The following is a 22760-nucleotide window of genomic DNA, read 5'->3' as shown; positions in this document are numbered from 1 at the left end:
CCCATGGGTGCCATAAGGGTATCTTATGGGTCTGTTCACCAAACCGAAAGAGAGAGAGCTACACCGCTACGAGTCCCACATGAACTCCTGCATTGAAAACACGACAGAACACATGATAAAAAGCAGTAAAGGACAAGGATACGGAGGCCCTGTCCCTCCGATGCATTTCCAGCATCACAGTATGTGCATAGTGGTAGTTGATAACATGCTGACATGCATAGTTGCATTACGGTGCAGGGAATGTGTGCAAGGAGCACACCCACAGTGGTGATCTTTGGAGAATGGGTGTGGAGCACATTGGCGACATGCTACAGCACCACAAGTGAGTTGCAAAGCGTGTATTGCGCGTTCCATGGTTGTGGTGATATTGCAACATGCTACACTATTTGGTGTGTGGCAGGAGATGGTGCAGTGAGAAGTTGTGTAGTGTGGCAACAGGGTGCAGTGTGTACGTAATCTGAGTATGGAAGAGGTTATGGTTGAAGTGCAGCTTATATGTGGTTGGTTAATCTGCTGTGTGCAGATTTATTGAAGTACGCCCAATGTTGTGAAGCTGTTGTGCATAGGTTGCCAGTGACACAAGACTTTGTGAATGGCAGTGCGTAGGGGTGGTGCAGGCTGTGGTATGTTTGTGGATTCTGCTTAGTTTTACACGTTTTCATGAATGGGTGTTTTATGGTGTGGGGGAGTTGGGTAGAAGGGCCACTACGTATGTTACGTTTGGGCATAATGTTAGGTGCCCACATGGTCGCTTGCTTGGATGTATAGTGTTGTGGTGGGTGTGGAAAGGGCTGCACTGCTGTGCGCATGGCCAAAGGTGTGCTGGGTGCGTCTTAGGATCTTTGTGGATGCTGCAATCGTGCATTCTTTAGCAGAGGTTTCTGGTGGAGGTGCTTTGCAATCAAACGTAACGTGTATTGAGAGTGTTTAATGGTAAATATGGAGTGGTGTACAGAAATGACAGTGTGCAATGCAGAGGTTTTGTATGTGGTTGTTGCATGCGTGTTTGAAAATTTGACAGCACCCAATGGGGGAGTGCTGCAAAAATTACTCTGTAAAGGGAAGAAGTATTGTGTGTGCTTTACTGGGCCGTGGCCCTCACTGTAGATGGGAAAGCGCACGTGCCACATCCTGCCATTATGAGCAGGGAGGAAAGGGAAATGGAATTGTGGGAAATAGGCAATTAGGAGTTTAGGGTGTGGTTCACAGGAAGGGGTGGTACCATTTCGTACCAATACTGTGTTGTGTGGTCGGTCGAGATCGAGAGACGCACAGTGCTTATCGTCGGTGATACCTTTGTGCACTATCTGCACAGGTGTTTGCAAAGAGGCGTTGCTGGTAATTTCGGGTTGAAAGGAGTGGATGCATTCTGGGCCTGTCAGGGTGACTGCGGTTTCGGCGGGATGGTTTGCCTTTGCAGATATGTGGCGTCCATCATGAACGTTGACTTTGTTGTGGTGCACTATGGAAGTCTACATTTGGGTTACATGTCGTGTGGATGATTAATCCGTCACCTGAAGAGGTTGCTGACCGCAGTGATGCAGATTTTTCCTACTGCCAAGGTCGTTTTCTCATGCATAACACCAAGAGGAGTATGGGTCCATGATGGTGTAATTTGTCCCCAGCCAGAGGTTGGAAGGTGTGCTATAAACAGAATTATGCGTGAATTTATGCACACTGCTGGCATGTTCTCCACCCACTATGAGATCATGAGGTCGCAACATACGCCGTAGAAATGGCATTTATTTGAGCGCCATTGGCAATGGCGTTTTCTTTTACACTGTGCAAGAAGCATTGACCAGAATGTGGTAAAAATGTGAGGAGAGGCAAACAGAAACACATATAAAGAGAAAAAACAAAAAAAGTTGCTTCCACGCACATAAAAAAAAAAAATAAAAAAAAAAAAAATAAACCTTTATACATCTATGATGGAAGACTGAATCCTCTACCTAGTTTGATATTGTTTACCCCGCCATGCCCCCACCGAGCCCCCACCTCACTATCACAAAAAGGTAGTGGATTACACGGTACTTTCAGGATTACATGTGCCACATCCTGGGTGGCTATGTGGATCTATGCTGATGGAGAAATCATGCATACTTTCATTGAACTTTGTAGTGGACGTGCTTTGGAATAGCACAACATTTGTACTGTAAATGTGTAACGATACATTTCAAGTGTTGTACAGGAGTGACAGTGTTGGATGATGGGGGCTTCGATGCGATTGGTGGATGCGTGTGTGCCTATTTACGGGTAACCTAATAAGGTAGAGCTGCAGAGAAGATAGTGCAAAGGGAAGAAGGACTGCTCGAGCCAAAATCTGCCCTTTACACCACCTTGCCCAATTGACATGGCAGTGTGATGATTAGCCAATCAGGTAGTGTGCGTGTGGTTAACAGGAAGGGGAGGTGATACTGTTGTACATTATACTCTGTGTACTGAGGGTGGCTGACATGGCGAAATGCATTGGGCCTCATTACGAGTTTGGAGGCATGGCTACCCCCAAACTCGGGTCCGGGTCCTGCAAAAGGGGACTTACCGGGCCTTTCCAACCTTGGAAGGCCCAGTAATTCCCATTCGCGCGACCCAGACCCGGTACGTCCCCATTCCCATATGAGCGCCTATAGGGCTCAATGGGAATGGGGAGGATGGTAGCAGCGGTACCATTCATAACGGTACTGCTGCTACCATCCTAGTCTGCTCACAGGTGCCGCTCTGCACGCCTGGCCTGACCAGGCGTCCAGAGCGGCACCCGCAAACAAACTCAGAATATTGCAGCGAGGTAACAATGGCGCCGGTAGCACTACCGGCGCCGTTGTTGCCTTACCGCAACACTCCTAATGAGGCCCATTGTGTTGACTGTAGGTGATCCCTTTGTCATAGATCTGCACAACTATGCCCTGAAAAGTCACTTTGACAGCAATTTTGGTTTGGAAGGAGTGGACGCATTGTTGAACGCCCTGTATGAGTGCAATTTCACCGATATGCATGCACTTTGCAAAGACCTCACCACTTTTGCAGCAGTAGATGTTATCGTCATCCACTATGGTGATATGCATATTGGTTACCTGGCTTGCTTAGATTTGTTCTGTAGACTGAGGAGATTGCTGGATATCGTGAGGATGCTTTTTCCCACCACCAAAGTGCTTTTCTCATCCATAATACCATGAAGAGTATGGGCCACTGCACATGGATGTTGTTCCGAGCCAGACGCAGGAAGGTGCCTCATCAACAGAAGCATGTATACTTTTTTGTCATCTCGTGGAATGTACTTCTGCAACAATGGCATTTTGTTGTTGTAGTGATACACAAAATTGCATACTTGCCAATCAGGGCTTTAGATGACAGCATTAGCCGCTGAAAGCCAATAGTGTATTCAAAGTATGTGCCAAAAATGCTGACAGTAGTCTGTTGTAGCACTTCCATTATGCAGTAGTGAGCTACAAGGAATATGCAGGCCTAGTATGAGTGATAGGTCACATTATGCATTGTTGATAGACAGGCAGGGAGAGGGCCCTAGCTCTGTAGCTAATAGACATTTTTGGAGTGTTTGGAACATTATGGCACCTATATAGCGCTTAGATAGCCAGTCCTAAGCGCTATGAACACTAAGCTATGAGTGCATGCCTTTTAGAGCTTGCAGATGGGGTTAATACATCCCTGCTTCCCTTAGAATATTCTGCCTCACTAACGGTAGCCCTGCATGGCCCCAAGCTAATCTTCCTTTTCTCTGGGAAGGCACTGATAAGACATTCCTGAGCTTTCGCGCAGATGGGCCAGGGAGGGGCTCAGAAGAAGCACAGTGGAAATTAACAGAGTTGGGTTTTTTCCATGAGCCAGCCTATATTTTGCACAGGGAAAGTTCTGGAACTGTGCGTCATGGATGGGCAGCACGAGATTATAAAATATGCATGCTCACATGACTCAGGTGGGAGATCGTCCTGTGGACTTGGTTCGAGCAAGATCAAGTGCCCGGAATTGGAGCTCTGACGGCACCCAGCAGCGCTGTCCTCTGAGCGGGGCTTGTTACAGCTAGCTTATGAGGGCCAGGGTCTCCCAGTGCTGATTGAAGGGGCGTAAGACTGTGTTTCTCTATGTTTCTCTATGTTTATCTAAGTTCTATGTTTCTCTATATTTTGCATTTCTCTAAGTTTTGTGCTTTGTAATCTTCTCTAACTTGAATCCCAAATGTATATGAAATTCACTGTTTAGAATAAATACTAAAACTTATTGAAGGTGTCATTTGTCACTAGCATGAGATCACTGCTCAGCACAATAGAACCTGTATTTTGGGCTGAATTGGGTAATTATTGCTCCCGAGGGCTGGTCCCGAGGACGATTTTCATAACGGTACTGCTGCTACCATCCTAGTCTGCTCACAGGTGCCGCTCTGCACGCCTGGCCTGACCAGGCGTCCAGAGCGGCACCCGCAAACAAACTCAGAATATTGCAGCGAGGTAACAATGGCGCCGGTAGCACTACCGGCGCCGTTGTTGCCTTACCGCAACACTCCTAATGAGGCCCATTGTGTTGACTGTAGGTGATCCCTTTGTCATAGATCTGCACAACTATGCCCTGCAAAGTCACTTTGACAGCAATTTTGGTTTGGAAGGAGTGGACGCATTGTTGAACGCCCTGTATGAGTGCAATTTCACCGATATGCATGCACTTTGCAAAGACCTCACCACTTTTGCAGCAGTAGATGTTATCGTCATCCACTATGGTGATATGCATATTGGTTACCTGGCTTGCTTAGATTTGTTCTGTAGACTGAGGAGATTGCTGGATATCGTGAGGATGCTTTTTCCCACCACCAAAGTGCTTTTCTCATCCATAATACCATGAAGAGTATGGGCCACTGCAAATGGATGTTGTTCCGAGCCAGACGCAGGAAGGTGCCTCATCAACAGAAGCATGTATACTTTTTTGTCATCTCGTGGAATGTACTTCTGCAACAATGGCATTTTGTTGTTGTAGTGATACACAAAATTGCATACTTGCCAATCAGGGCTTTAGATGACAGCATTAGCCGCTGAAAGCCAATAGTGTATTCAAAGTATGTGCCAAAAATGCTGACAGTAGTCTGTTGTAGCACTTCCATTATGCAGTAGTGAGCTACAAGGAATATGCAGGCCTAGTATGAGTGATAGGTCACATTATGCATTGTTGATAGACAGGCAGGGAGAGGGCCCTAGCTCTGTAGCTAATAGACATTTTTGGAGTGTTTGGAACATTATGGCACCTATATAGCGCTTAGATAGCCAGTCTTAAGCGCTATGAACACTAAGCTATGAGTGCATGCCTTTTAGAGCTTGCAGATGGGGTTAATACATCCCTGCTTCCCTTAGAATATTCTGCCTCACTAACGGTAGCCCTGCATGGCCCCAAGCTAATCTTCCTTTTCTCTGGGCAGGCACTGATAAGACATTCCTGAGCTTTCGCGCAGATGGGCCAGGGAGGGGCTCAGAAGAAGCACAGTGGAAATTAACAGAGTTGGGTTTTTTCCATGAGCCAGCCTATATTTTGCACAGGGAAAGTTCTGGAACTGTGCGTCATGGATGGGCAGCACGAGATTATAAAATATGCATGCTCACATGACTCAGGTGGGAGATCGTCCTGTGGACTTGGTTCGAGCAAGATCAAGTGCCCGGAATTGGAGCTCTGACGGCACCCAGCAGCGCTGTCCTCTGAGCGGGGCTTGTTACAGCTAGCTTATGAGGGCCAGGGTCTCCCAGTGCTGATTGAAGGGGCGTAAGACTGTGTTTCTCTATGTTTCTCTATGTTTATCTAAGTTCTATGTTTCTCTATATTTTGCATTTCTCTAAGTTTTGTGCTTTGTAATCTTCTCTAACTTGAATCCCAAATGTATATGAAATTCACTGTTTAGAATAAATACTAAAACTTATTGAAGGTGTCATTTGTCACTAGCATGAGATCACTGCTCAGCACAATAGAACCTGTATTTTGGGCTGAATTGGGTAATTATTGCTCCCGAGGGCTGGTCCCGAGGACGATTTGGCCCATATTAAGACATTTGGTGGCAGCTTTGCGGGATTTGTGAAGAGCAGTGCCTTGCTGTGAAATGACAAATTGTGTGAGAGAACACAGTGCAGAGTGAGGAGCAGGCTGTCGCATTTCCTTGGTGGTCTCACTGCAGCTCTGAGACTTCAAAAGACAGCAGCGTTGTGTCGGCTTGCCGTGGCCGATAGCTTGTGTGGTTAAGACTCCCTTCAGTAAATCAGTCGTGACTGACTTATTGCTTGGGAATGGAGCCAGGGAGTACAAGGCGATAAACAAGCGGGAAATGGCTTTGTTTAAAGCGCTCCGATGAATGGTCAAGAAAGATGTATGTTCAATTAGGAAAGAATTTTATCATGCGGTTTCCCCAGTCTAAAGTTGTAATTTGAAATGCAAAGTGAGACGGAGTTCTCATCTCTATTCTGTCATGAGGGCAGGGAAAAATAGTTGCGAGGATTTGACATGCAAATTGTGAATAGTAATCTAACCATTGACTCAGCCCCAGTGTGCTAGCGAGTGGGGGGCTGTAATTTTCGGAGGCGAAGGTTAGTTTTTTTAATGTATGCTTTTGAAGTGTTGACATTCCTGAAGATAACGTGGGGAATGAGCCGTGCTTAGGAGAAAGAGTAACATCTGTGCTGAGAGCCTAAAGGGTTTGTTTTTCTTTTGGCAACTGTGAATTCCATGTGCTGGTGGCGAATTCTGTTTAAAGGAAACACACTAAAATGGTTATATTGCATTTTAAGCTGTGCCATGCTTATAATGGGTGAGAGACTCACTTAAAAAAGGAAGTGAGTGAATGTTATTTGGATTTTCGATTTTTGTGTATTGATTTGAAATTGCAGAATCAGTTTGCAATGGTTTGGGGGGAAAAGACAATTTATATTTTTCTAAATTGCCTCTAAATTGCCCCTGGAGTATTTTTTGACTGTTCCCACGCTATGCCATGGATTTGTACTGTTGCCTTATAACTGATGTATGTTTTTGGAAATAGTGACCTGTTGACTGTGGTACATGGTGAAAAATGTTGTTGACACATTTAACAGCCCACAAGCAATATAGAGTATGGGTTGCTCTTGCAGAAAAAAAAACGTGTAGGGAGCTGCACTAAACATGGCATTTTTTAAATGCACTGAAATAAGTGGTTATATTCTGGCAATGGTACAACAGAATGAAAAAATCTGTGTGTGATAAGATAGCACAAAGATTTAATGGGTTGTGGGTTCGTTTGAAAGATCGCACATTGCATTGGAGTGAGCTTGTGAAGCCAAACTACAAGGTTACGAGGAAAAAGAAGAGAAAAAAAAAACGTATGCCTTTTAAATGGGACATTAATCAGTTCAAAACAGTCTAAAAGATGCTTTGAGATTTTGCTAAATTACATGGAGTAGAATCTGATGACAAGAAAAAGTGCCTCTTTTGAAAATAAGAGTCTTGCTGTGTGTGCAGAGGTTGTGCCTTGAAGATAACTTGCACTGTCTTGGGCGAGGTGCGCGAAGAAGAAAAAAAAAACTGTTGGAGGAAGGCAGACAAAAGCAGAATACTGCGCTCCTGTTTAGTGAAATGGTGTTTACAGAAGCTGGCAGATATGAGAGCTTTTCTGAGTTGCTGGAACAGGGCAAGAAAGAGTTAATCTGGATGAACTGTCTGAAACGAGTGCCTTCCATTGAAGCCGCCACAGTTTAAGAGTTATAGAGCAAAGAGATAAGCTTGCTGCGCGAAAGATAAACAATGACATTCCTGCATTCCATCCCCTGTGAGAGACACCGTCAGTGTGAGCAAAAAAAAAAACTGAGGAGAGGGGGTGCAAAGACAGAATTGCTGATGTACGCATGCTTTCTAACGGCATGCAATAACAGAGCTGATCAGAAGTAAAGAATTTGCCCAGTAACACTGGAAGGAAAACAAAGGCTGCATGCAGGATGGCAGACGGGCACATCACATCTGAACATTTGGGGAACCTGTGCATCTGTGAATGGGCTAAGAAAAGACAGCTGCCCATTTCAAGAGACATTGCCATGCAAGCTGCATCCCAGTGCTCCATGTGATGTGAACTGAAGTAAAGCGCTGTGCACTGGAGAAGAAACCTCTAGGCGCTTTGAGAAGAGAAAATACACAGCTGGCAAAATGCAAGCTATATTGCCAGGACTGGAGTAACTGACAAAGACATTATGGCATTCCAGATGGAAGCAAAACTGACATAAAGCGCTTAGCCGTTTTGCAAGAGACAACATGCAGAGCGGGGCTTTGGAGTACAACATGAACACTGCACATTAGCCATGATCCAGAAGCCTCATGGCTTAGTGCAAGAATGAATGATTTGTTGAAGCAACAAAAGAAACTGACTTAGACTATCGCGCTCAAAGGGGTGGGCCAAGAAATCAGCAAACACCCTTTGAGAAAATGATAAGTGAAAAAACCAGAGGCTTGAAAGACACTAGCTGCATGGAGAAAAATAAACAAAGCTGCTTGTGCAACTGCAGGCGATATTGGACTGAAGGACTTTACCTTTGAAATATGGAGTGATGCCAGCAGGGCAAACTAAATCAAGATCATGAGACACTGGAAGCAAGTTGGCGCCTGGCATTCGTGATCGCTTTGGTGAAAAAGAAAAGCATTGTGCGACCTGGGTACTTATTATATGGCTTTTGTAAAAGCACAGATCAGTCTGAGGTACCATTGACCAACTATGATCGCATTGCACAAATGAGTTTGTGATTAGGCAGTTAAACCCCGTATGGTTGAGTGTAAATAAGCCCCCAGAAACATGCAGAAGGGTGATAAATAATTGCAGTAGCAATGATAAAGTGTGTAGTTACCTGAAGAGACTTCTGAAGATTGGGGTGGTGTTATGGGAAGGGGTGGATAACGCTGATATTGAAGTTTTGATGAAATCCTAACATTTCTGTTTGCATTTTGCCTAGACAAAAAAGCAAGACAATAACAGAAGTAGATGTGTGCAATTTGTGGGTGACACTGATCTCAGAGAATATGCGAGTCACTGCGAGATGCTATTTCAACTTTGAACGTGTCCTGCACCGCACTCAATGCTGCTAACATGCATGACGTATGAGGACATTTGTTCTGCAACCTGCGAAAGGTGTCCAACAGAGTAATAACTTTTGCTGAACTGGCACGGTGCAGACTTGGCTAGTTATCAAATATTTGATGCTGCACATTCAAATGATTCAGTTGCTGGAAATAACTTAATTGACATGTCTTGCCTTTCTTGTTTAAAGTACTGTGGACAATGAGTTGTGGACTGTAACATCATGCACCACAAACAGCTGTGAGACACAGCACTTGAATGCTAATACATTGAAAAATGGTTTTTAAATGCACTTTTTGAGATGAATCTGAAAAAACGAAATGGTTTTGCTCTTCCAACTGAATTGCTTTAACCAGAGATGCTTTGCTTTTTTGAAAAAAAAAACTTCTACGTTGCACGTAGGCAGGAAAATGATTTATGAATTGTTGAGGCAGCAGAATTATGCAAGCAGGAGCGTAATTTATTTTGAGATAAGATGAGTGCGCACATCAAAGTCACCTGTGTGTAGGTTAAGATTCTTAATTTGAAGTAATGCTGCCAAGTGTGTGAGCTCCAATTTGAAATGGTAATCTTTGAAACACTGGATACTTTTACAGCCAGTTTAAGGCAGGTAAATGAAACCATGACTGACTAGTTATTTGATTTTATGACACAGTGTGTGACACGGTTTTTGTTAAACCAACCAGTTTCATGTTTTTGTGGGGACAGCTGTCTCCAGCACACTAATGCAAAGAGTCACCTTTTGATTGTAGACATTTGGAATAATTCTTTGGAAAAGCGCTACAAATGAGTATCACATGGAATTGCTAGCGTACTGGCCTGGCACATTGTCGGCATCTTTTGTCACTGAATGGATACAACGATTTGTTTAATTTGTTTAATGTGATGTTTTTCTGACCAAGAACTGCAGCGAGTGTTCTCGCCAAGATTTTATGGACTATAACTTGACTATATGCATTTCACACAATGGTGTGATGAAACAGCCACTGCCGGATGGTAGTATGGTGTTTGTGGCAAAAACTAATATTGTATATGGTAGATATCCCACTTGAAGAAGGGTATTCTCCAAGTCACAACAGGTAGACACTGTGAACATGTTAGATTTTCCAGTAGTAAGGCAACATGTAAATTGTAGGCTGGTAATGCACACCTCTATTATTACAGTGATACACTTAGACATAGATTTATCATGAGGCAATGTTTCCTTAGTACTACCAAGCTGCTACAAATGGAGTCCATTTCTATGGCCCATCACTAGAGTGCGCGTAGCTAGGGAGCTAGATTCATTAATTGCAGGAGCAGCGGGGAGTAACAGGAGCTTTATATGTTTGTGACATAGAAACTGTGCACAATAAGCTAGCCACTATGGGTTCTAATGCCAGCTCTGCTATAGAACTTCTGGCCTAGTGGGGCCCATTGATACGCCCAACACTGCTACAAGTATTGGCAACCACTGGAGATGGCAGAATTTTAGGTATGAAGACATTTTTTCTACCATAGGGCAGGTCAACAAGACTGCTAAATACACATGATGCATTGTATGGCAAACATTGTTTAATCAGCAGATGTTGGCTTTTTACTGAGTGGGAGCGACCATCCTCCACACACTGGCACACAGAACTACAGTTACCAGCATACATATGGATTAAATTGCTTGCTTTTGATTGCATGAATAACACATGCCATGCTTGATGTAAATTAGTAGAATTGTTTTTATTTAGATAACCTGGTGCCCATGGGTTCACCTTGTTCACGAAATTAGATGGTTTCTGGTTGGGTTCCACATACATGGGGGAAGTGTCTAGTCACACAGCCCATAGTCACGTTTGAATGCCCTGGGATCAGGGGGAGGGTAGGCCCTTAGAGTGAAAGGCTGCCAGGTTTAGAGTTGGTAACCATACATAAATGCAATGGTGCATTGTAGATTAGACTACACCGGATTGCCTTGACATTCTAACTGCATGCTGCTTTTTAACTGACAATCAGTTATACAATAATTATTTAGGTATTGTTGTGTAGGCCAGGTTTTGGCTAGAGTAAATGCCCATGTTCACTTTGTGTAGGTATTTTTGTGTAGGCCAGGTTTTGGCAAGGGTATATGTCACTGTTCACTTTGTGTACATTTTTGTTTAGGTAGTGTTTTACCTTGCATGCCACGCTGACTAACCGCTAGAAGATAGTTTGCTTAAACCTCTTGCAAAGCCCCAAGGTCTTTATCACTGCACTAAATACTATATTGATGTGTATTAGTCAGCATTGTCGCACACACTTTGAATAGGGGTGGAATGTAGTGATACACAAAATTGCATACTTGCCAATCAGGGCTTTAGATGACAGCATTAGCCGCTGAAAGCCAATAGTGTATTCAAAGTATGTGCCAAAAATGCTGAAAGTAGTCTGTTGTAGCACTTCCATTATGCAGTAGTGAGCTACAAGGAATATGCAGGCCTAGTATGAGTGATAGGTCACATTTTGCATTGTTGATAGACAGGCAGGGAGAGGGCCCTAGCTCTGTAGCTAATAGACATTTTTGGAGTGTTTGGAACATTATGGCACCTATATAGCGCTTAGATAGCCAGTCTTAAGCGCTATGAACACTAAGCTATGAGTGCATGCCTTTTAGAGCTTGCAGATGGGGTTAATACATCCCTGCTTCCCTTAGAATATTCTGCCTCACTAACGGTAGCCCTGCATGGCCCCAAGCTAATCTTCCTTTTCTCTGGGAAGGCACTGATAAAACATTCCTGAGCTTTCGCGCAGATGGGCCAGGGAGGGGCTCAGAAGAAGCACAGTGGAAATTAACAGAGTTGGGTTTTTTCCATGAGCCAGCCTATATTTTGCACAGGGAAAGTTCTGGAACTGTGCGTCATGGATGGGCAGCACGAGATTATAAAATATGCATGCTCACATGACTCAGGTGGGAGATCGTCCTGTGGACTTGGTTCGAGCAAGATCAAGTGCCCGGAATTGGAGCTCTGACGGCACCCAGCAGCGCTGTCCTCTGAGCGGGGCTTGTTACAGCTAGCTTATGAGGGCCAGGGTCTCCCAGTGCTGATTGAAGGGGCGTAAGACTGTGTTTCTCTATGTTTCTCTATGTTTATCTAAGTTCTATGTTTCTCTATATTTTGCATTTCTCTAAGTTTTGTGCTTTGTAATCTTCTCTAACTTGAATCCCAAATGTATATGAAATTCACTGTTTAGAATAAATACTAAAACTTATTGAAGGTGTCATTTGTCACTAGCATGAGATCACTGCTCAGCACAATAGAACCTGTATTTTGGGCTGAATTGGGTAATTATTGCTCCCGAGGGCTGGTCCCGAGGACGATTTGGCCCATATAAAGACAGTTGTCACCCATTGGCAATGCAGTTTTGTTTGCCCGTCTACAGGATGCAGTGAAGAGTTTACTGTACTAATGTGAGCACAAGAAAACACAAAAGCTATAAAAAAACGAAAAAAAAGTTGTTTCTGTAGAAGCATCTACAAACTCCCCCTACCCTGGTTGCAAGTTATTCCCCCACGCCCGCACGCAGCACGAAAGCCACATCTGGGGATTTTGTGGGTGGCGGCTACGGAAATGGAACTGTGGGGATTGTCCAATCAGATGCTTAGGGTGTGCGGCAATAGGAAGAGGGACTCCTGCTTCACTCAGGCCGTCCCTCAATGTACTTGCGGACCCGCACGTGCCACATTCGGAGCTTCTCGCCATGCTGGCCTATGTAAATTGCACTGTAGCGATTGTCCTATCAGGTGGTGCTCCGGGTGAGCGTCACTGGAAAGCGGGCCAATAGGAAGAAGGACTCCTCCTGCTTTACTGGGGCGCGGCCCTCGTGGTACTTGGAGAAAGGCACGTGCCACATTCTGCTCTTCTCACTATGTTGCTCAATAGAAATGGGACTATGGCCTTTGGCCAATTAGGTGCTCAGGGTGTACGTTATAGGAAAGAGCACCAATAGGGAGAAGGAGTCCTCCTGCCTCCCTGGGGCTCAGCCCTCGCGGTCATTGGGGAAAGGCATGTGCCACATTTTGCGCTTCTCACCATGGGGGCCAATGGAAATGGGAATATGGCCTTTGGCCAATCAGGTGCTCAGGGTGTACGTCACAGGGAAGTGCAGCAATTATTTGTTCCATTACTTTGTGTATTGCGGCTGGCAAACATGGCAGGACGCACAGTTTTCCTCGTGGGTGATGCCTTTGTGGAAGATCTGGTTTTGTATGCCATCCAAGAAGGCTTTTTTGACATTTTCGGTTTGGAGGGAGTGGAGGCTTTGTGGTGCAGTGTAGAAGCGTGCTGGTGCGGCAGAGTGCTTGTAGAATGTCAATGCATGGCCACATCTGGATCTGTACATGTTGTGGTCGTGCACTTTGGAGCCTTCTTTTTGGGTTCCATGCCTTGTTCCCGTGTGTACCGTCAACTGAAGAAGATGATGAAAGCAGTGCAGCACATTTTTCCCACTGCCAAGGTGCTTTTCTCATGTATACCCCCGAGAATAGTGTGGAACTATTCCAATAATTCCTGTCGTCAGCCAGAGGTCGGAAGGGGTCCCATCAACAGAAGCATGTGTGACTTCTTGAGTGCTGCTGGGATGTTCTCCTGTGAGAATGACAACATTTGTTCTAGCTATATACACCTTTTCAAAGGAAATGTCATGTCTTTGTCGACCATTGGCAATGACATTTTCTATCAAAGTCTATGAGCTGCAGTGAAGACCCTATTGCAAAAATGTGAGCTGACATTGAAAACACAAACATACTTATAAAAACCACCAAAAAAGGTGTTTGTATGGAAGCACCTCTATAAAACAAAAATGTAAAAAAAAACAATGGCTCTTTTAAGAGCCACCACAACTAACGATGTCCCCTACCCTGGTTGAAAGTTATTACCCCACTCCCCCTCGGGCCCAGTACGAAAAGTCTGCAAATATCACGATACTTGCAGGGTGGCACGTGTTAGATATTCCCATTTTGCAGATGATGCCCATAGAAATGGGCCTGTTGAGCCTACGGGATTGGTCAATAAGTTTTCTGGGTATGGTGTGTACGCACAGAGTGTGGTACACAGTGTATTTGTTGACAAACATGCAGAGGGTGCGGTTATGTCTGTGTGTTTCACGAGCCACAGCGTGCAGATTTTAGGGGACTTTGAAATACAGTAACTGAAAGTGAATGGAAAACACTGCAGTGGCTGCTCATTTTGGAAACTATCATGTGGATGTGTAGTGCTATGGAGAACCTACAATGAACTGACTGATTTTGGTTTGTCTGTGTGACACTTTGGTGACAAACAATCATGCCGATATTATTGTTGTTGATTGTGGAGGGAAAATTGCACAGCATGTTATACGAGTTTCAGTGTCCTTTGCGATAAAGGAGGCACTTGGTCAGGTCACGTGTTTGTTTCCGATCTCTTGCATAACTTTCTATAGTATTATGCAGACATCAATGTGGCAGCGTCTTTTTCTATTTGGTTCGTAAATGGAGAAAGCGCGGTACATTGCGAAGAAGTGTATTTGTGTCTTTGTACGACATGTGAAACACTTTTCCCCATCGATAACATTCATCTTACTATGCATTGCATCCCGATTTCTGCACACCCCATCCAAAATGCCTTGGTGCCCTTCTTGAAAGTAGTGAAACATTTTTGTAGTAAGTTTTGCACAATGACAGTGTTCAAAACGCTGTGCAACACGTGAAGAAACCTCTTTCTTTTTTTCCCACCTGGAGTTACATGTTTTCTTCAACTGTACGACCTGCAGGCGACTTCTTGACACTTTCCGTCTCCCTGCTCAGTGCAGACACAATATGTCTGTTTCACGGGTCATGGAAAGGCAAGCAGCACATCAAACGAATGTGACATTTACCACGCCCACGTTACACTTCAGGCTGCTGTTCCTTGTTTACTAATGGGCGTCATACAGTCTGGCGTGCTTTAGCCATGCATTGGTAGGTTTGCAGAGCCACCCACATAGTCGGCAGGAGTACTGAAATGCAGTAGCCTACTGTATGAATCCGTAGGGCTGGTGACAGGGGCAGTGTTACCAGCACACAGTGGATGACCTATGCATGAGTATAGGTGTGGAACGGATACATGTGCGCTTCCACAACTACTTAAAAGTGCATTAGAAGATGCGGACATGCGGACACTAATGAAGTCCTATGGATACTTGCTGTGTGCTTGCACATACGCCGACCAGGTGCAGTCTCCCTAGGAAACGTCCATATTGCTCATCTGTAGTCATCTCGACCAGTACTGTGCGGCACAGATTCACCATGCAATGTTAATACAAGAAGAGAAACTACTGAAACACTACCAACATTTACCATGTATATCTGTAATTGCTAAGATACACCAACACTATTTGGAAAAGGAAGGGGTAGCGCAAATGGATGCATACACCACACAATATGGCCTTTCCACACGTTTATCATGAGGGCAGTCAGGGAATCAGTAACAAACCATTGTTAACGGGACATTATGGATCTGTTACAGTACCAAACAGCTATCTTCTTTACAGAAAACACTATGCTAAAGCAACATTCTGGTTACAGTGCCCTACCAAAAACCCATGAAATTCACTAACAAAAACATTGTTAAAGGGACGTTATGGTTAAGTTGCACTAGCAAAAACCTATGAAATTCAATGGAAAAACATTGTTACAGGGATGTTATGGTTACATTTAAAACCGAACCCACCCGAAATTCGCCAGTTATGGTAAGGTAAGCAACCATAACCCGCGCCACCAGTGTGCACTGCAAGGACTAAAAACCATGACATCAAAGATGCCATCACAAATCTCATCAAAACTTAATAATAAAGTGCTATGTGCCTTGAATAATAACTCATAAAATTGATAGTAAAATCCTGCCCTATGGGTTAGATTGTCAGTACCCAGTCGGTTATAGAATATTAAACAAATGGCAAATGGTCTTAAGGACTGTATGTAACCCTTGCAGGCGCCACTATGTACAAAATTACCAATATCTTCCTAGCAGTTAATCCTTGTGGGTGCGATGGAATAAAAAATATATAACATCAAATAACTCTAAATAAATCATCTACCCTATGATATAAAAGGGTAACCGTATCATTTTGGAATTAATACATACTACAATGAGGATCTTACTGATGCCAAATTTGAAAGTGCTACATGCTTAAAGTGCTTAGTGCTTTGTAAACTATTCACAATTCTTTAAAAAAAAAAAAAGAGATATATAAAATCTGTTCATGTTACTAAGTACCTATATAGACCTCCTAATTAATACATTGTGGCACATTATTACAAAGCATATGTAACATGGTTTATCTAGTAATACACATAGGGCCTCATTACGACCCAGGCGGTAAGTTACCGCCTGGGCCGTGACTTTACCACCATGGCGTAAACTACGTTTACGCCATGGTGGTTGGCGGACTTACCGCCCCATTCCGACCTTGGCGGGGCGGTAAGTCCCCAATCCCCATTTACCCTTCCCCATTCCCATTTTTGCCCCATAGGGCATAATGGGAGTGGGGAAGGCGTTAAGTACGCCACCGTAAATTACGGTGGCGTAATTAACTCCATGGTCCCTTAGCGCCATGGATTTTAACACCCGCCAAAAGCGGGTGTTAAGACCTCCATGGCGCTAAGGGACCTCGTAATTGGCGGTAAGGGGTCGGCGCAGCTAACGCTGGCGTTAACCCCTTACCGCCAGGGTCGTAATGAGGCCCATAGTCCTCTCAAATTATAAATTACAAGTGATAAGAAAAAAAGAGTTTGAAAGAAATAGTGCTAACGGGATGCAGAATTATATGTATCATATTAAATATATAGGTACATATATGAAACCTTAACATACTCAAAGAGATTGAAACCCATTTTCAGTAAATGATAAACAAAAATATATATTGTGTATCCCACACCTTTCCAGTCACACCTGATCTATGACTCTCTTCGGGGCCCCACCTTTTGACCACTGATTGGCTGTCTAAGCCTGACCGCTGCCCCCATGAGCCTGAGCGCCACCCCCATGAGCCTCAGCACCGCCCTCCTCTTCAGCAAAGATGTGAGCTGCCATACAACGAAGCAGCAGAATTCCGAGCTTGTGCTCCGTGGTGTACCATTCATCATCCTCAGAGTCAGCCACCAATTGAAATTAAAGGCTCTAAGTTCTTAGCAGTGGCATTTTCCTCCTCTGCTAATGAAAGCTTCTAAATAAGGGCAGTGACAGCCTCCTATTTGAATATAATGGTACAACCACCAAATAATGTTCACATTTTCAAACGCTTTTCCGACGTGGTTAGAAGGAATTGGGGAACATGCTACAATGGAGAACGAGAGAGATGAGGGACGGCTATGTCGGGGTGGGGTGAGGAGAAAGTTTGGTCACATGTGGTGGTGACATGTTGTACTGTGGGGAAAAGAGAAGTTGACATATCAGGGACGACGATGAGCGAGCTGGTAACAGAACGAGGAGGGAAGATTGACAGGTACAGGTGAGAGGGGGTGACAGTTGCATGTTGGGAGACATGCTATGGAGTAGACGCAATGGTCTTCAAACTTGTTTGGCCTGGTCCCCCCTGAGCAAAATTTGGGCAGGCCACCCCCCCACCCCCCAAAATGTCAAGTGGACAGTATGTACAAATGGCTATGAACAATTGCACAAGTCACTGCACCCTACTCCCAGTATAGTCCCTGGGCTCCCCCACCTGCTCCCATCACAGTCGCTGGTCTCCCTCATCGCACTCCTACCCAGTCCTTGGGCTCTCCCCACCCTGCTCCCACCACTATCCCAGTGCTCCCGCCCATCTTGCTCCCACCACAGTCCCTGGGCTCCCCTTACCCTGTTTCCAACACAGTACAAGGGCCATTGGGAGCTGGTGAATTTTTTAAGTGGTGGGGCGTAAATATTTCCCATAAAAATGTCATCGCGCCTGAGCGCAGCAAGGGAGTCTGAACCAATGAAGGGGCGTTCAGGGGTTTTCCCCCGTGAATTATTTTTTAAAAAATGGGTTAAAATGTTGCATTTTAGAGCATACTTTAAAAAGAAAATGGGTAAAAAGCCAAACATTTTGCAATTGGTGCTGGGGGGTCAAGGGGGAAATCATGTTTTTTTTGACTGGACATCTATGATAGATATCCAGTAGAAAATATACCATCCCTGTGCCCTGGGATCCACAGCGCCTCAGAAGGAGAGCTAATTCTGGCAGGTGGGTAGGGGGATTGGTGTTGTACAACACTCCTTCACCCCTCTTCCCCCCACTCCCCAAAATCAGCTCAATGGACCAAAACAAACACACACATACACATTGACACAGCAATCACTCTATCATTCATACGAGCACCCATCACCATACACTCACTCATAACACAAGCATACACGCATGCATACACATATTTAAATAAAAGATAAATTAACATAAACGTACCTTCTGCAGGGACCTGCGTGTGGGTGCTGAAATGCCCCGATCTAGGTTGCTCTGTCCGTACGTGCGAGGAGAAGCAGGAGCTCCCCCTTGCACATGCAGTGCCCCAGCCAGCATTTCCAATGAGCTATTCAAGGCTGGCAAAGCAAAATGCCCCTGGCCTTGCATGGCTCAGTGAGCATGTGCGGCTGGGGATCTGAACTGTCATAAGGCAAACAGTGTTTTCCTTTGACAGTTCAGCCAGCCCAGGAGCACTCCCTCAGCTGAAAAAATCAGCTGTGGGAGTGGTCTGTGTTTCACTGGGCTGGCTCCTCGGCTCTTCCATAATGGGTGAGGTGGCCACTGGGTGGACTCCCCCTCACGCATTATGGATGAGCCGCCAACCTTGGACTGGACTATAGGGCAACAGGGCAATGTCTGTACCAAAAATGCAAAATGCTATTGTAGGCCAATCAAAATGGGCCACTTTTTGGGCCAATGTGGGCCAATATGATGTTTTACTTCACTATGCAGCTAGTAGCTTTGACCATTGTTGCTGAATAAATATTCTCTAAATATCACAATTTGCTTGCATGTTAACAAAAAATACCCCCTATTCAAACAGTCTGTGACTAAAGGAATGAATATCCATTTGCAACTGCGGGCCACTCTTTAATTGGTGCCTTAGACAGTTTTATGATCCAGTCCGACTATGTGAGCTGCCCTGCCCATTTCCTCCAATTTAAATTTAAAAAAAGATTTTCTTTTTTTTTTACATTTCATGCTGGGCTTTCACGCCTCCTCCCCCCTGGAATGCGACCGCGCCTCCTTGGGCGGCGCGCCCCACAGTTTGAAGACCTCTGCCAGTAGAGAGAGGGGGTGATAGACATGCCAAGGAGTGCGGGGTGACAGAGGAGGTGACATATGAGGGGGGGTGACATGTCTGGGTAGACGAGAGTGGAGGTGATAGGCGAGAGAGGGGGTGACATGACTTCCCCTCTTTTTCCTTCCTCTTATGTCACACCTTCTCTCTCGTCTACGGACCCTGGCATGTCATACCCTCCTTTGTCCTCGGCCCTTTTGACAACCAACCCCCCACCCTTACATGTCAAACCCCTCCCTCATCCTCCGCACTAGCATGTCACCCCTCCCTTGTCCTCCGCCCTGACATGTCACCACCTTTCCCGGCCCCTGACCCTTGCATTTCACACCCATTCTCATCCCCTGAATCTGGCTTGCCACCCCTGCTCTCATCCCTACACTATCAGATGTCAGCCCCTCTCTCGTCAGGCAAACCTGGCATGTCACCACCACTCTCCTGTCCTCCGCCTTGTCATGTTATCACCTCTCTTGTTCCCTGACCCTAGCATGTCACCCCCTGTCTCGTCCCATGGCATATTACCTCATATTTCGTCCTCTGCTCTGACATGTCAAATCCTCTCTTTTACCCCACTCGCGCATATCACCCTCTCTCTTGTCCCGCCCACCCTGGCATGTCACCCCCTGTCTCATTTTGTTTGTTTGTTTGTTTTTATTTTTTGTAATGCGCACGTAACCCAGAGGTAGCAGGGCGCAAGAGCAACAAGAGGATTGTATAGCTTAGGTTACATATGGCAATGTAGATGGAGTCCAGCTATGGTTACACTACTGGACACATCAACAATATCAAGAACAGATACAATAAATCATATTTGCAAAAGTATAATGTACAAAATTTACAATTTATAGCTAAGCATATAGAGTAGTGAAAAGTACCAGTACATTAGTTGTCGTGTTCCTTAATCCAGTGGATAAGATTGGATCTAAATTGTAAGTAAGGAAGGTCTTCCCTTAGGGATGGCGGTAGAGAATTCCAATGTTTTGCTGCTTTGACGGGAAAGCTACTGCCCCCGGTCATAGTACGTTTGAATCTTGGCACCAATAGGAGGTTTGAATTAACCTTTCTGGATGGGCGGCAGGATGCTTGTCTAGTAAATCTCGTTGTAAGCTAAAGAGGGGCAGATTGGTGGAGACATTTGTGGATCAGAGAGACAGATTTAAGGAAGATCTTGTCTGTTGTAGAGAGCCAGTTGACAGATCTTCTAGTATCTGAAATGTGGGCTTTCTTCGGGAGACTAAGGGCTGCTCTTAAGGTATTATTTTGCAAGATTTGAATCTTGTTTGTGATGTATTTATTACTACCTACGTATAGGGCATTACAATAGTCCAACTTGGATAGGATCAAAGCTCTGGCTAGGGTAATGCAGTTGTTTGAAGAGAGGAAGGGTTTGGCTGCTCTAATGAGTTTGCAAGTATAGGAAGAGGCGGAAGCCATAGCGTTTACTTGTTTTATGAATGTTAGTGTGGAGTCTAGATGGAAGCCAAGGGTTTTAACCTCCTTAGCCACGGCAATGGTGTTATTGTCGATTTCGAATGAAGAGTAGTTCTGGCCAAGTTTGTTGAGATTAGCTGTTGTGCCCAAGATGAGGAGTTCCGTTCTGTCATCATTCAGGCATAGACGTAGGAGGCCATCCATACCTGGGTGATGAGGTACACTCTATTTACAAAGGCCAAATCCTTGTCATAATCCCCCGTCAGCGGGATGAGGATCTGGGTATCATTGGCATAATTCGTGTAGGTGATACCCAGACCATCGAGATCATCGAAACAGGGCTTTGTAAAGATGTTGTACAAAGTGGGAGCGATGCAGGAGCCTTGTGGCACACCGCAAGGTATAGGTATTGGATCAGCAGCTGCTAATGGGGAGAAGACTCGCATTATTCTGTTATTGAGAAAGGACTGAATCTAGTCAATTGCCTCTTGGGAGAAGTGGGCTGCCGACTCTAAGTGATTGCAGTGGATCTCATGGTCAACCAAATCAAATGCTGCTGAGAGATCGAGGAGCAGCAGTACTGCCGTCTTACCCTCGTCTCTCAACTCATCTATTTGTGCCTTATGGTCTACAAGAGCGGTCTCGGTTCCATGTTGGGGTCTGAAACCTGACTGTCGGACTCCTAGGAGGTTGTTGTATTCAAGGTAATGTTGGATTTGTAGGTATGCTATTTTATCAAGGATTTTAAGTAGGAATGGCACTGTGGTGATGGGGCGGTAGTTGGTAGGAATGGAGGGATCTAAGTTTTGTTTTTTGAGGAGTGGGAGGACCCAGGATTGTTTCAAGTTATTAGGTATGGTACCTGAGGTGAAGGATGCGTTTATAAGTTTGGTAATAAAAAGGGAGAGTTCACAAGCTGCATCTTTTATGAGTTGCGCTGGGCATAAGTCACCATGGCAATTTGACGGTTTAAGAGTAAGGATGACTTTTTCAACCTCTTTAGTGGATACTTTGCGAAAGTTAAAGTGGGGAATGGCTGCATAAGGTGGAGTCAAAATTGGTTGCGGTGCTGTCGCATTAGTGTTACTAGATTTTGAGGTCGTAAAAAGAGTGTCTTTTTTGTTATTGATCTTAGTTTGTAAAGTTGTAATTTTATTGGCCAGATCATTTTGTATGCCCGTGCACCAGTTTTTGTCCTTGAGGCAGGAGTCTGGGGTTTGGATAGGAGATTCTACCTCTGTCATGATCCGCAGAACACGCCCCTTTTGGACCTCATGGTCCTTGTCACAACGGGGCTTGCACTCCTTGATACTCCCAACATGGCCGTCTAACGTGCAACATCTTCCTTGTCCTTACGTCAGATGTAGCGTATTTAAAAATAGGCCGCGCCCCCGCGGGCCCGCGCGTCTCAATGCTACTGCAAGCAGCGACTAGACGTGTGCTCCGTAGTTCGCTACACTGTTGTTCCTGTTCCTGGACCTCCTAATTCCATTCCCATTACCCTCTTCCTTCCTCCTTGTTTCCCGGACTCGTGTGCTGTGTGCTTACCCTCTTGGTTCCTGGATCCCAGAGTGTCTGAATCATGGAGCTCTGAACGCACGCTGGAGCCAGAAGAGGCACACGCGGACTTATACAAGACCAGGTCCGTGCGTAAGAAGACACCGCCCAAGAAATCCTACAAGGATAGCTCCCAGGTGAGAAAGGGGGAATTCCGTGACAGTTTGTCATGCCCCCCGGATTCCTACGGCAGGGAGAAGCCCGTGGCGCTTGTCCTGGCGATTACATCAACGACGGCATCATCGCCGGTAAATACTACATCTCCCAATAGGACTTGCGCTTGGCAGGAATCCTTGGAATGCTTTTTCCTTTGCATGCGTTCCACGCCTCCTTCTTCTTTACTTCCTATATCTAGCCACGCCCCCAGAAAGCCGGTGCTCCTAAACCGTTGTATTACGCGAGCAGCGCTTCTCGGAAGAAGTTTTCCTATTTGTTGTGTAC

Source organism: Ambystoma mexicanum, chromosome 2p, assembly GCF_040938575.1.
Source record: "Ambystoma mexicanum isolate Mex_15411 chromosome 2p, UKY_AmexF1_1, whole genome shotgun sequence".
In the NCBI taxonomy this organism is placed as follows: Eukaryota; Metazoa; Chordata; class Amphibia; order Caudata; family Ambystomatidae; genus Ambystoma; species Ambystoma mexicanum.
This window is presented reverse-complemented; position numbering follows the sequence as displayed.